The 12,345-nt window shown below is 56.9% G+C and overlaps 1 protein-coding gene across 1 annotated transcript in view; it reads right to left on the reverse strand.

Moving 5' to 3' along the window:
• The window catches only part of GJC2 (gap junction protein gamma 2), a 32,130-nt gene extending 25,894 nt beyond the window's left edge, over positions 1-6,236 (reverse strand). The window contains exon 1 of the mRNA XM_054171269.1: positions 6,124-6,236. The gene's annotated coding sequence lies outside the window, so the exon portion shown is untranslated. The remainder of the gene's footprint in view (positions 1-6,123) is intronic.
• Between the last annotated feature and the right edge of the window lie 6,109 nt (positions 6,237-12,345).

Consider the following 12,345-nt stretch of genomic DNA (forward strand, 5'->3'; position numbering starts at 1 on the left):
TCAGGGAGTTGTAGACAGCAATGAGGTCTCCCCTGAGCCTCCTCTTCTGCAGGCTAAGCAACCCCAGCTCCCTCAGCCTCTCCTCCCAGACCCCTCCCCAGCTGTGTTGCCTGTCTCTGGACACATTCCAGTGCCTCAATGTCCTTCTCAAATCGAGGGCCCCAGAAGATGGTCCATTAGGATCCCCCCAGCAGCTGGCTGGTGGCCTCACATGTGCCCTCAGTGGCTGACTGCTTTGCTGGCCTCCAGCTCGTGTTTGAGAAGCACTTTGCACACCACAGCCACTCTTGTAAAGCTCTCGGCCAAGCGTCTGCTGGAGAAGGAAGCTGTGGTCAGAAATAACAAAGCAAAGGAGCAATGCAGCCTCAGGAGACACCAGGAGCACTCAGATGCTTCTCAAAGCACCCAGCAAAGGCACAAGAGGCAAACAGAAGTTCAGCTGGATACCAAGTGAAGACGTCTCCATGACAAACACTGGCACAGAGCTGAGGCAATCTCCACCCTCAGAGATAACTCAGCTGGACAGGGCCCTGGGCAGCTTCATCCAACATCAAACCTGGCCCCACTCCATGATCTCCTCATGTACCTTCAGCCTCTGCTGTCCTGCAGTTACACAACTCAGTGCTTGTGATTCCCACCAGTCCCTCCTTGCCCAGCAGCTCCCACACCCCTGCACTCACAACGGGGTGGCAGCTCCCCTCGGAGACTGCATGGTGAGCAAGGAGACAGAGCACTGTCTGTCCACAGGAGAGGCTGTGCAGGATGCAAATCGCCCTGTGCTGAGCCACCTCATGCCCTGGGGACAGCCCAGGACACCTGGCATGCAGCCCCAGGGTCCTCACCTTCAGGGCAAGCAGGCAGACAGCTGACTGACCACCCCAACGGCACCAAAAAATGCCCCCAGGCCCCTCTGCAGAGTCAGGGAGATAAACAAATGGCTCTGGCAAGGTTAGAGGTGAAGGAGTTAGCAGTCAGGAGACAAACAGCAACTTACCCCACATCTTAATTAATGCACAGGCTGGGGCTCCTCCATTTCTATCCATCTCCCCTCTCCTCTCCAAGCCCCAAGTTCTGCTGCTGCTGAGCTCCAACCCCACACCAGCTCCTTGCTTCCCTCTTGGCAGCAAGGAGCAGAAACCAGGTGACAGAGCACCACCACCTCCGAGCAACACAGCAGGTCAAAGGGAGCTGAGCAGCCTCAGAAACGACCCTTGAGCTGCTTGGCTGCCCCTTGGGTGGAAGAGCTCCAAAGCAAAGAGCAGTTCCGGGAGGGGAGAGCCCTCTGCAGTGCTGGGAGCTGCAGGAGCAGGCTGCAGGAGCAGGCTGCAGGAGCAGGCTGCAGGAGCAGGCTGCAGGAGCAGGCTGCTGCAGGAGCAGGCTGCTGCAGGAGCAGGCTGCTGCAGGAGCAGGCTGCTGCAGGAGCAGGCTGCAGGAGCAGGCTGCAGGAGCCGAAAAACTTCTCCTGGTGTTCTGGTCTTGGACAGCACCCAAGGGATTGTCCCAGAAACGGCTGCCATGGCTCACGGGAGGGCAAGGCACGGATTGCCCCCCACCACCATGCCCCTTCCCCCGGTTCCCTCCCGGCTGTGAGTCACTGGAGCCGGGCTGCCGCTGGAGAGCCTTCCTCCGGCTTCCTAGGGAGGCTTGGGACAGAGGACAGGTTGCCCTCCTGTGGCATTTGAAGGTAATTGGGGTGAAAGGAGAAGGTGCCTGAGGCCTCCCGAGGCTTGCGGTGGGGGGACACTGTGTTTCCATCTGTTCAGCGTGTGGGGGTATTCACAGCCCCCCTCCCAGGAGAGGGCACAGCTCTCTGCCCTTAAGCACAGCTTAAGTACATTTGTTAAGCCAAGCTCCTGTGCTTGGTGTAGATGGAAAGGACACTCTGAGAGACCTCCTAGGGTATGGGTGAGAAATGTCTCCCTCTCACATACAAGGCTCAGCATGGACTATGGAGGAACCTTCCAGTCCCACTCTCAGGAGATCCCTCTGGACAGCTGCTGGTTGCAACCAAGTTTGCCATAAGTGTAGCAGTGACCTGGAGCCAGGAAGGACACAGCCAAAGGTCACCCATCCAACCACCAGGCACATCTTAGGGGTTCAATGAGAGTGGAACCAGTAAGGGCTATGGAAATGCAACAGCATCTCCACATGACATCGCTCTAAGGACCTGGAGGTGTTGCTGGGGATGCAAGCAGGAGGAGGAGATCCCACCCCAGAGGAGCATCCTGAGTGTTTGGTAGCCACAGGAGAGTTTTGTCTCCAGGGAGGCTGGTGGGCTAAGAGGAGGCTACCAAGGAGCAGGTTCAGCTCCTGCTGCTGGTGATGCTGCTGGGCCGCTGCCCTGCCTGTGCCTCTGGTTCCCCAGCTGGGCAGGAGGGAAGGCAGCCTCTGTGAAGTGCTTTGAGAAGCAGGGATGTGTGCTCACACCCTTGGGTATCACCTCAAACCAGCACCACAGCACCTCACAGAGAACAGGAACTTATCAAAGGACCTTTTGTCCACGGCTTAGAGACACCAGCTGCAGCTCCTGCTGGGCTGAGCGCCCACAGATGCTGGGCTCTGCCCACACTGTGTCTTTAAAGCCCAGCTGATGATGCATGAGCAAGGACCACCTAAGCTGATGCTCCAAGAGCAAGCAGGCTGCAGACCCTAAAACATGTCTCAGAAACACAACCCAAGGGACCAAGAGCAGGACAAGCAGGAAAGCCAGACCATGAAGCATCTCCTTCCCTCCACCTCTGGTGCCCTGAGGCAGGGAGGAGGTTTGGGATGGGGGCTGGACAGAAGGTCCCAGAGCACGCAGGAGGTTTCATCAGGAAGAAAGCTAAACCACCAACTGCTTCACTGCTTTTGGTTGAACAAGACCTTGAACACCATCAGGTCCAAAGGTCCAACCATTAACCCAACACTACCAAGTCCACCACGGGACCATGTCCCTCAACACCACATTTCCACACCCTGTAAACCCCTCCAGGGGTGGTGACTCCACCACTTCCCTGAGTTTAATCCCAAACCCCCTGGAGACTTCCCTGAGTTTAATCCCAAACCCCCTGGAGACTTCCCTGAGTTTAATCCTGAACTCCCTGGAGACTTCCCTGAGTTTAATCCCAAACTCCCTGGAGACTTCCCTGGGTTTAATCCCAAACCCCCTGGAGGCTTCCCTGAGTTTAATCCCAAACTCCCTGGAGACTTCCCTGAGTTTAATCCCAGACTCCCTGGAGACTTCCCTGAGTTTAATCCCAAACTCCCTGGAGGCTTCCCTGAGTTTAATCCTAGACTCCCTGGAGCCTTCCCTGGGTTTAATCCCAACCCCCCTGGAGACTTCCCTGAGTTTAATCCTGAACTCCCTGGAGCCTTCCCTGGGTTTAATCCCAACCCCCCTGGAGACTTCCCTGAGTTTAATCCTGAACTCCCTGGAGACTTCCCTGGGTTTAATCCCAGACTCCCTGGAGCCTTCCCTGGGTTTAATCCCGAACTGCCAGGAGGTGGAACCGCAGTGCCCTGCTCAACAGGGGATGATTTATGCCGGCATGAAGCGAGCACAAAGCGAGGCCAAATAGGGATATTGAGTCTCTGCCCACCAGCAGGAAAGGCAGCAGGGGAGCGTGGGGACCTGGCAAAGGCATTGCCCGCCGCAGAGATGGGGAAAAGGCAGAAAACAGAGCAGGGGGAGCAGAGGTGGGTGCAAGCAGAGGGAGGGGAGGGCTGTGGAGTGCTGGGGATCGGCCAAGTGAAAGCCGTCCGGTGAAACCCCAAAATAAAGCGGCGGGGAGAGGAGGGGAAACGCAAACCCACCCAACCGAAAAGTAACCTACGGAGAAGCTTCGGGCTCGGTCCTTCGCCAAAGGGTCCCATCCTTCCCCGCCGCGGTGCGCAGAGCTGCAGGCGGTGCCCCGGGAGCTCCCCGGCTGCTGCTTCTCCTCCCCTCCCACTCCTTCCAGCCCGGCTCTGCCTCCTGCACCAGCCTGGAGACGATGACGTGGAGAGACCTCCACCAGGGAAGCTTCCCGAGACGGGAGAAGCTCCTCCAAGCCCGACGCTGCAACCTCAGCCTTCCCTGGGACGCCAAAGGTCTATTTCCCTTCCTTTCGGGATTGAATTTGCTTATAGGCATCCCCCCAACCCCCCACCCCAAAACCCCAAGCCCAGGCAAACCGATGTGGTGCCGCTGGCAGGAGCCAAGAGCAATGCTGAAGCGGGGGAGAAAAAAAACCCAATCAAAGCATACAAATTGTCTGAGAGTTTAGGGGCTAATGATAGCCAAGAGAGAGCTCCTGGGAGCAGGAGAGGTGGAAAGCAGAGGTGCTGCCACGGGACAAGAACAGCTTCCTTCTTGTCTGGGATTTCTTTTGCCTTCCCAGCAAACAGAGAGTGAAGCAGAGAAGAAAGTCTCTGCAAACTCAGCCTCTCCTCACAGCTGCAGAGATACTCTCCAGCAGCACTAAAACCCTTTTCTCCCCCCACCCCCTTCCCCCCCCGATTTCTAGGTCTAAATGACCATTCCAAACCAGCTCTCCTCACTCCACTCTCATGTGTTTAGTAGTTCATGGTGCCTGGGTGCTTCTGCTAGCCTCATTCCAGCTCCTCTCCATCCCTCTGCCCCCTTCCCACCCCTGTTTTGCCAGCCAGGGGGACAGCTGGAAGCATCACCCTGTGCTCTGCAGACAACAGCTGGAAGAGACAACAGCTGGAAGGGGACAGAGGGGACATTTTCCTCCCCCCCCTTAACTCCTCCTCCCCTCTGCCAGAGGGTTTTTCACCCCATGCAGGTCTGAAGACCCCCATGAAGAGGGGGGAGGGAGGGGTGAAGTTACCCCACAGCCCAACACCCCCAGCAGGGTTGAAGTCACTGCCCCTGGCTGGAGGCTGGGAGCTCTGGCGCGCTGCTGGCTGCTCCTTGGCCTTGCCAGCTCGCATGATTTTCTGGCTGATCTCACAATAATTGATGTTTTCCTTAAAGGCCCCGTGCTGCCAGGAGAGATTTGGAGTCCAGGAGTCCAGGCCAGAGAGGTTTTGTTACAGGAAAGCCCCCACAAGTTCACCAAGCCAGGAGGAAGATGGTCCTGAACCTTTAAATCCGACGGTTCCTCAATCTCCTCATCCTCCAGGACCCCAGAGCACGTCCCTCAGCCTTCCCTAAGCAGCACCCACCATGTGAAACTACTCAAAACGACTTCTTTTCCCTGGCTTGAAAGGATGTCATTGCACCCCAGCACAGCTGGGATAGGGCAGCCAAGATCTCGTCCTCTTATTTCATTTTTTCAAGTGTGTTTCTTCTCTCCAGCTGCTCTCAGAGGGGAAAGAGCTGGGAAACAGCCTGGCTGACCCTGCAGGGGGGAACACGTTCCCAGGAGGGGTTTGCCAGAGGAAAATCAGCTCCTAGGATGCTGCAGGGATGGAGGAGGAGGAGGAGGGAGAAGGGAGGCATCGCCTCAGCGCTGGCTCCCGCAGCTGGTGCTGCCCTTGACCCGGTCACAAGCCCAAAACTTCAGCCCAGATTGGAGGCTTTCAAGCAGACTTTGAACATGACACTGCTTTTTTTAACTCCTTTTGTAGGTACCTTAGTGGAAAACAACTTTCCATAAGCTCCTGAAAACAACAACAACAATCCCAGCCTTGCTGTGTTTGGGAGCTGGAGCCAAGGCTCCTTCAGCCCAGTTTAAAGCCAAGGCTCCTTCAGCCCAGTTTAAAGCCAAGGCTCCTTCAGCCCAGTCTGAAGCAACCCCTGGATCCAAATGTTAAGGGGGGTGCCCAGAAGCTGAGTGGAGTTGGGTTTAAAACCCATGGATTGGCTTGGGTTGGAGGGGGCCTTAAAGATCACCTAACACCAAGCCCCCTGGCCCAGGGCAGGGACATCACTTCTGCAGTTCCAGCAGAGATTCAACACAAACTCTTTTGCAGGCATGAAAAGAAGACCTCTCAGGGTTGACATCCTACAGATGCATCACAACATACTGAATATTGTATATACACAGCATAATATAGATGGAAATATGCTCCAAGGGTCACTGAAGGAGTGACAGCTTCCCCCAGGATGAGGAGCAGAGCCATCACTGGTGCCCCAGATCCTCCTTTTCTCCCCAGCAGTGACCTTCCCCACTCCCCCCCAGCCCCGAGCCGTACCTCTCACAGCCAGGAAAAAAAGGTGTGTCTGAGCTGCAGGTCTTCACTGCATAACCAGAGACCTCCAGGGGAGGTGGGGGAGAAGCCCTGCAGCACCACCAGCCACAGCCCTGCAACAAAGCCAAGGAGGAGGTGATTATTCCCCGGGCATCTCTCTGCCAGGCACAATACGGCAGCGTTCCAGTGCCCGCGCTCAATGCTGCCATTGTCCCCTCCCCAGCCCTGGGTCCTGTGTGTGGTGGTACAGGGTGAAGCCTCTGCTCTTCTGCAAGCACCCAAAGGCTTCATCCTGTTCTCATTATTCCCCATCTGGATGTGTTCCTGTGTGACCTGTGCTGCATTCTGTGGCCCTGCTCTGGCAGGGGGCGTTGGGCTTGGTGATCTTCAATGGTCCCTCCCAGCCCCTAGCCTCCTGTGATCACAGAATCACAGAAACACTCAGGTTGGGAAAGACCCTCAGGATCACCAAGTCCAACCACTGACCCTGCTCTACAAGGCTTACCCCTAAGCCATAGCCCCAAGCACTACATCCAAACCACCTTTAAACACATGCAGGGTTGGTGACTCCACCACCTCCCTGAGCAGCACATTCCAACGCCTGAACCTACCACTGGAGAGGACCAGGAGGCTTTGTTCTGGCCCTAGGGTGGGATAACAGATCTGGGGAACGGGAGAGAGCTCAGTCTTGCCTTGCCAGCACTGTTATGCTATTGCCTGGTAGGAGGTCCCTACAAGAGAGGAAGGCAGTAGGATCTTAGTTCAATCACATCAGAGGAACAGAAGGGCTGGGAAGATGGGGCTGAGATCACAGCATCCCAGAATGGTGGAGGTTGGAAGGGACCTCTGCAGATTATCCAGGGAGGTGGTGGAGTCACCATCACTGGAGGTGTTTAGGAAGAGCCTGGACCATGGCACCATGTTTGGTGCCATGGTTTAGTTGATCAGATGGTGCTGGGTGAGAGGTTGGACTGGATGATCTCAAAGGTCTTTCCCAACCTGGTTAATTCTATTCTATTCCAACCCAGTGCCAAAGCAGCATCACCTAGGGCAGGCCACAGGAACACATCCAGACAGGTTTGGGTGTTAACAGTGTTAAAGACAGGGGTGCTCTGGGGGGTCCCTTCCAGGGGTTTTGCATCTGAACCCTGCCTCCAGTGGAGGAGCACACTGAGGACAGGGAGAAGGTCCTGTGGTGGCTCCCAAGCTGGTCAGGGCTGGAGGACAGGAGACTGAGTTGGGTCTGATCTTTCAGAAGAGGGAAGGGAAGTCCTTGTTGATAAACACAGCTATTAATAGGAGGGTGGAGAGAAAGTGGAGCCAAACTCTACTGAGAGGCACCCAGGGACCAGAGAGGCAGCAGGTTTGCTGCAGCCAAGATGATGAGAGGGCACGAAGGAAGATTTTTACCTGTCTTTAGCAACACCAGAAACTGCTGCAACATCAGAGGAACTCCTTCTCTGCCAGCATGGTGGGCAGGACAAGGGCAGTCACAGGCTGGATTGCAGTGATAAGAAGACCAAAGAGCCCAGAGGTGCTATCACCCTGCCATCTGTTTTCTTTCATTCCTACCTGGCTGGTGGCTGTGGGCTGGAAGCTGGTCCTCAAGCTGATGGGGGGAAGCTAGAGTGTGATGGTGCCAAGGAGCAGCAGCACCCAGGCTTTGGAGGGTGGACAGGGTGAGAAAACCAAGAAGAAAAATAACAAACCCAAATTCTGTGTGGCAAAGCTGCTGTGAGGGAGCTCAGTGGCTCCCCAGGGATGCTGGCAGAGTGTGCAGGCAGCACTTGGAAGCCCAAGGCCAGGAGGAGGGAGCAGAAGGGGCGTTCAAGCCCAGGTTTGAAGCCATGAGGATGTCCATGCTGGCTGAGCTGACTGTAGGCACTGTGCCCTGCTGGCCTCTGCAGGTCAAGCTACTGAAATAATTAGCAATCAGATACTGAATCGATGAAACATGTGAGAGCCTCCTCCACGCTCAGGGGAGCAGCCTGAGCACTGCTCTTCCCCGGGGACAGCAGCCACGGTGCTTCAGCCACTCTGTCCTTCCCTGAGCCTGCTGTTGCTCCCAGCTCCAGGGGAGGGAATTCTTGACAGCGAGGCTGGTGAGAAACTGGAACAGGTTGCCCAGGGAGGCTGTGGATGTCCCTTCCCTGGAGGTGTTCAAGGCCAGGTGAAAGAAGTCCTTGAGCCATTTGGGCTAGTGAAAGGTGTCCCTGCCCATGGCAAGGGGGGATGGAACTGGATGAGCTTTAAGATCCCTTCCAACCCAAACCATTCTATGAATCTCCAGCAGCCATGGTGAGGAAAGTAAGAGGTGGGGAAACCTCCTGTTCCTGCCTCCTTTCATGCCTGGGGCAGAGAGGATTCAGGGGGGTCAGGAGAGGGCTGTCTCCCCGGCTCCACGAGCGCCCGGTTGTACCAGCGGCCGCCGCACGCAAGCTGAACTGCAGACGGCTGCTGGCTATCGACAGGGCATTGAGCAGGGTCACAGCTGCTCCTGTCAGGGAAAGCCAAGCCTGGGCTGGGTTTCTGGAGCAGGGCTGAGCTGCAGCAGCAGCCAGCAGGGTGGTGGTGGTGGTGTTTCAGCCCGGCCGGGGCTCGGCGCGGCGCGAGGCACGCCGGGCGGGCGCGCGGCTGGGCGTCCCGCGCTCTCCAGGGATGACACAGTTGCACACCCAGTCGATGAGGCTGACCCAAATACAGCACTCAGCAAGGAAGGCACATCCCAGCTCCTGGGCTGGCTGCTGGGGTGGCTCCTATCCTCACAGAGCTGATCACAGAGCCAATCACATCCTGGCCTGCAGCAAGAGAAGTGTGGCCAGCAGGTCGAGGGAGGGGATTCTCCCCTCTGCTCCACTCTGCTGAGACCACAGCTGGAGCTCTGTGTCCAGTTCTGGAGCCTCTGTTACAGGAAGCATCTGGAGGTGCTGGAAGGTGTCCAGAGAAGGGCCATGAGGAGGAGCAGAGGGCTGGAGCTGCTCTGCTATGAGGACAGACTGAGGGAGTTGGGGCTGTGCAGGCTGGAGAAGAGAAGGCTCTGAGGTGACCTAATTGTGGCCTTCCAGGATCTGCAGGGGGCTACAAGAAAGCTGGGGAGGGACTTTTGAGGGTGTCAGGGAGGGACAGGACTGGGGGGGATGGAACAAAACCAGAAATGGGGAGACTCAGATTGGATGCTAGGAAGAAGTTGTTCCCCATGAGGGTGGTGAGAGCCTGGCACAGGTTGCCCAGGGAGGTGGTGGAAGCCTCCTGCCTGGAGGTTTTGAAGGCCAGGCTGGATGTGGCTGTGAGCAACCTGCTGTGGTGTGAGGTGTCCCTGCCCATGGCAGGGGGGTTGGAACTGGCTGAGCCTTCAGGTCCCTTGCAACCCTAACAATTCTATGCCATCTCCAGCTCCAAGCACCTTGGAGCCTCTTGTCCTGTTGGGATGCTCCCCAGTCCCCCGTGCTGGACAGAAAACTCACTCCTGCTCCACAGCTTGCTTCCAGCAGCAGTATGGGCAAGGAGAACAAGCCCCAGAGGAGGGATGAGTTGGCCAAGGAATGCTAACACAGGTTGGGGTCAGGTCCCTCCGGGGTTATTAGCTCTTGTGGAACCTACAGGAACCTACCTGTGGTGGGTGTTGGTGTCTGGGTGTGAGGCAGCAGCAGCAGCACGTGGTGGTCACCTGGCTGTCCTGTGGGAGAGCACACAAAGGGCATAGCACCAGAGAACCCTTTGGGTTGGTAAAGACCTTTAAGATCATTGAGCCAAATCATTAACCCAGCACTGCCAGGTTCACTAAACCATGTCCTTCAGCATCACACCTACACATGGGCATCAGCATCTCCAGGCAAGGACCACGTTCCCCAGCATAAACCCAATGTCAGCTGCAGCTGCCTTATAAACAAGCCCACAATCCAGGGTGGTTGGATTCCACAGCTAGGGAAAGCCATCTCCAACCCACCCCCCCTCCTGCTCCTGTGGGCACAGTCCCCACCTGAAGGCAGCCACTTCTGTGTGGCTTGTCAGGTGCCAGAGGCTTTGGCACTGTGGTGGAGCTGGAGAGCACCGGCAGGCACTGGGTAGAGAGATCAAAGCTCCCAGAGGAGCTGAGTGCTGGTGGCTTCAGATCCCACTCCATGCTGTGGTCAGGCAGCACTAACCCCACTGAAGTGCACAGCAGCCTCTCCAGAAGGTCCTAAATGCATGCAAAGGGCCCAGGCTGGCCTCCTGGGAGGTTTTTGTCCCCTGATTACTACTTCTGGCAGCACTCAGGGGGCTGTAGCTCCAGCTCTCCCCATCACAGGCCAGCCTCATGCACCAACACCAGCAAGCCCCAGCACACTCTGACACTCAGGATGCTAAAGCCCAAAGCTCACAGAGCTGGACACCAAAGAGCAATCAAGAGGCCATCCCCAGTCCTACTTTTCCCCTGGTTGTTTATTCTGTACTCCAGCCACCCAATTATTTCCCAGGCTGGCTCTGCCCTGCAGTGCCTCTCTGCATGGAAGGAAGCATGAAAACCATCAGGGCTGCCTCCAGAAGTACTGAGATGCCAAGAAAAGGCAAGGACAAGCCTCTGGAGCACGGAATCATCAGGATGGGAGCAGTGATGCTGGAAGGAGCCACCAATGGATGGGCTTTGGGCTAATTTTGGCTGCTTGAAGCTACCCTGGAGCATGGCTCCAGCCTTTTCTTGGCTTCCCCCAGGGTGATAAGAGGTGGTGGAGGCTCCTTCTCTGGAGGCATTCAAAGCCTGCCTGGACTGTTCCTGTGTGACCTTCTCCAGGTGCACCTCGACCTCCAGAGGTCCCTTCCAACCCCTCAGCATTCAGTGATTCTGTGATCTGGGCACTGGCTTTGGGGATTGCCTGCCCTCATGCATCCCTGCATGATGTCCTTCCCAGGCAGTATCTCTGTGTCCTTGGGTCAAAGCTAAGGTCACCTCTGCCTCTAAAGCCACCCCCAGCCCCGTGTTTGCCCTCTGAAGGGGTATTTATTTTTAGCCCTTGAAGGGATGCATTTTACCTGTCTTTTTTTGGCATCAGCTCCAAAGGAGCCTCAGCTCCAGCTGGGGGCAGCCCCTGGGGCAGATTTTATCCCCTGGCACGGCTCCTGACACCATCTCACCCACTCTCCTCATGAGGATGAGCGTTCCCCCCCTCAGCATCCTCCTCCTGCAGGGATGGAGGATGAGGTGCAGCCACGCTTCCCTAAGCATCTCATGGAGCGGAGATCTGTCTGATTCTATCCCAGTCTGATGAAACACTGGGGGGAAAAAATCACCACACCAACCAACAACACAAAACCCACCACCAAAAATCCTCCCTCCTCCTGGCATTCCTGTAAGCAACAGGAGCAAGCCCATCCCTTCACCTGGGGGTACCCCAGAGGGGAGCAACAGGAGCAAGCCCATCCCTTCACCTGGGGGTACCCCAGAGGGGAGCAACAGGAGCAAGCCCATCCCTTCACCTGGGGGTACCCCAGAGGGGAGCAGCAGGAGCAAGCCCATCCCTTCACCTGGGGGTACCCCAGAGGGGAGCAACAGGAGCAAGCCCATCCCTTCACTTGGGGGTACCCCAGAGGGGAGCAACAGGAGCAAGCCCATCCCTTCACTTGAGGGTACCCCAGAGGGGAGCAGCAGGAGCAAGCCCATCCCTTCACTTGGGGGTACCCCAGAGAGGAACAACAGGAGCAAGCCCATCCCTTCACCTGGGGGTACCCCAGAGGGGAGCAACAGGAGCAAGCCCATCCCTTCACTTGGGGGTACCCCAGAGGGGAGCAACAGGAGCAAGCCCATCCCTTCACTTGAGGGTACCCCAGAGGGGAGCAGCAGGAGCAAGCCCATCCCTTCACTTGGGGGTACCCCAGAGAGGAACAACAGGAGCAAGCCCATCCCTTCACCTGGGGGTACCCCAGAGGGGAGCAACAGGAGCAAGCCCATCCCTTCACCTGGGGGTACCCCATAGAGGAACAACAGGAGCAAGCCCATCCCTTCACCTGGGGGTACCCCAGAGGGGAGCAACAGGAGCAAGCCCATCCCTTCACCTGGGGGTACCCCAGAGGGGAACAACAGGAGCAAGCCCATCCCTTCACCTGGGGGTACCCCAGAGGGGAGCAACAGGAGCAAGCCCATCCCTTCACTTGGGGGTACCCCAGAGGGGAGCAGCAGGAGCAAGCCCATCCCTTCACTTGGGGGTACCTCAGAGGGGAGCAACAGGAGCAAGCCCATCCCTTCACTTG

Source organism: Dryobates pubescens, chromosome 21 (assembly GCF_014839835.1).
Source record: "Dryobates pubescens isolate bDryPub1 chromosome 21, bDryPub1.pri, whole genome shotgun sequence".
Classification (NCBI taxonomy): Eukaryota; Metazoa; Chordata; class Aves; order Piciformes; family Picidae; genus Dryobates; species Dryobates pubescens.